The 2,332-nt window shown below is 34.6% G+C and overlaps 1 non-coding gene across 1 annotated transcript; it reads left to right on the top strand.

The window, feature by feature from the left end:
• Window positions 1–882: 882 nt before the first annotated feature.
• TRNAN-AUU (transfer RNA asparagine (anticodon AUU)) lies at window positions 883–956 on the top strand. Its single transcript has one exon. It is a non-coding gene; the product is annotated as a tRNA-Asn (tRNA).
• The last annotated feature ends 1,376 nt before the right edge of the window (window positions 957–2,332 follow it).

The raw sequence follows: 2,332 nt of genomic DNA, 5'->3' as shown, positions 1-2,332 counted from the left end.
AGAGCTCTTTATTTTCTGGCTTTATTTTTATGCTAACAAATTTGTTCTCTGAAAAGTGTCCACAAAGCCAAGTCTCTGATTAACACCTTTGTAGGGATGGTTTTTCACCTATTACTAAATTAAACTTGCTTCATTGGAAAGGCAGCAAGATGTATCCTCATTTCAATGTCTACTGAAATAATACAGGTTGACACCAGGAAACATTAACGCCACTGCATCCTTGCTGCTTTCTCATGTGGAAGTCTGTTTAATGTGAAAACAAGGTGGTATCTAATTAGCACACAGGTAAGGAATTACGAAAATCTTTATTTAAGGGTGAAGATGTTTCTCACAAAATTGTTGCCCCAATGCATCATTGAAATTCAAGCTGGAAAGATGATTTTAATATATCACTTGTACATTTTGTATTGCTCTTCTGGTGACAATGTAGTTTTTTTGTCAATTACCATTTTAATAACAGGGTAAAGAAAATTAAGTGGATTTTTGATAGAAAACTATACTGTCAATATACTATTAAAACAAATTAAAATGGTAAAAGTTATTGTACTTTAAGTAAAAATAAAAGAGCCAAAATATCAATCCCAGTTTTGGATTACTTTAATTAACAAACAAAAAAATGCATATAGCAGAGGATAGTTTCAATCTGCCTACCTCTGGGTTATGGGCCCAGCATGCTTCCATTGCAGTACTCTGCTGCACATGTAAGTGCAAGAGATCCTGAAGCACTCACTCATCATGGGAAAGTACCAATGTGTTTCTTCGTTGGTTGATGGAAGAAACATCTTACAAAAACTCTCCAGATTATTGACTTTTTAAAGTTTTTCTAGGAAACGTTTTAGATGAATGCTTATTAGCCTTTGTCAGTATGGACTTTTGCAAAGTGTCTCTGTGGTGCAATCGGTTAGTGTGTTTGGCTATTAACCAAAAGGTTGGTGGTTCAATCCCACCCAGGGACATAATTAACCTTGTGATCAGATTTTGGTGATATTTAAGTAGACAAGTCAAAATTTCAAACCTCATCTTATGGTGTAGGGTACATGGCCTTCTCTGATGTAATCAGAGTTAGATTTGATTCAGTGATTTTATAAAAAACAGCTAGGAAGCACAATTTAGCAGTGGGTTGCAGAGAAAAAAAATATGCTGGCAGAAAAATCCAATCGAGTGATTAAACAGCTCTTCATTTTCTGGCTTTATTTTTATGCTAACAAATTTGTTCTCTGAAAAGTGTCCACAAAGCCAAGTCTCTGATTAACACCTTTGTAAGGATGGTTTTTCACCTATTACTAAATTAAACTTGCTTCATTGGAAAGGCAGCAAGATGCATCCTCATTTCAATGTCTACTGAAATAATACAAGTTGACACCAGGAAACATTAACGCCACTGCATCCTTGCTGCTTTCTCATGTGGAAGTCTGTTTAATGTGAAAACAAGGTGATATCTAATTAGCACACAGGTAAGGAATTAAGAAAATCTTTATTTAAGGGTGAAGATGTTTCTCACAAAATTGTTGACCCAATGCAACATTGAAATTCAAGCTGGAAAGATGATTTTAATATATCACTTGTACATTTTGTATTGCTCTTCTGGTGACAATGTAGTTTGTTTTTGTCAATTACCATTTTAATAATAGGGTAAAGAAAATTAAGTGGATTTTTGAAAGAAAACAATACTGTCAATATACTATTAAAACAAATTAAAATGGTAAAAGTTATTGTACTTTAAGTAAAAATAAAAGAGACAAAATATCAATCCCAGTTTTGGATTACTTTAATTAACAAAAAAAAAAAATGCATATAGCAGAGGATAGTTTCAATCTGCCTACCTCTGGGTTATGGGCCCAGCATGCTTCCATTGCAGTACTCTGCTGCACATGTAAGTTCAAGAGATCCTGAAGCACTCACTCATCATGGGAAAGTACCAATGTGTTTCTTCGTTGGTTGATGGAAGAAACATCTTACAAAAACTCTCCAGATTATTGACTTTTTAAAGTTTTTCTAGGAAACGTTTTAGATGAATGCTTATTAGCCTTTGTCAGTATGGACTTTTGCAAAGTGTCTCTGTGGCGCAATCAGTTAGTATGTACAGCTATTAACCAAAAGGTTGGTGGTTCAATCCCACCCAGGGACCTAATTGACCTTGTTATCAGATTTTGGTGATCTTTAAGTAGACAAGTCAAAATTTCAAACCCCCTGTTTTGGTGTAGGGTACCTGGCCTTCTCTGATGTAATCAGAGTTAGATTTGATTCAGTGATTTTATAAAAACAGCTAGGAAGCACAATTTAGCAGTGGGTTGCAGAGAAAAAAAATATGCTGGCAGAAAAATCCAATTGA

This window comes from Pseudophryne corroboree, unplaced genomic scaffold (assembly GCF_028390025.1).
Source record: "Pseudophryne corroboree isolate aPseCor3 unplaced genomic scaffold, aPseCor3.hap2 scaffold_1469, whole genome shotgun sequence".
Taxonomy (NCBI): Eukaryota; Metazoa; Chordata; class Amphibia; order Anura; family Myobatrachidae; genus Pseudophryne; species Pseudophryne corroboree.
The sequence above is the reverse complement of the archived record's forward strand: the minus strand, read 5'-3'. Positions and strand labels throughout refer to the sequence as shown.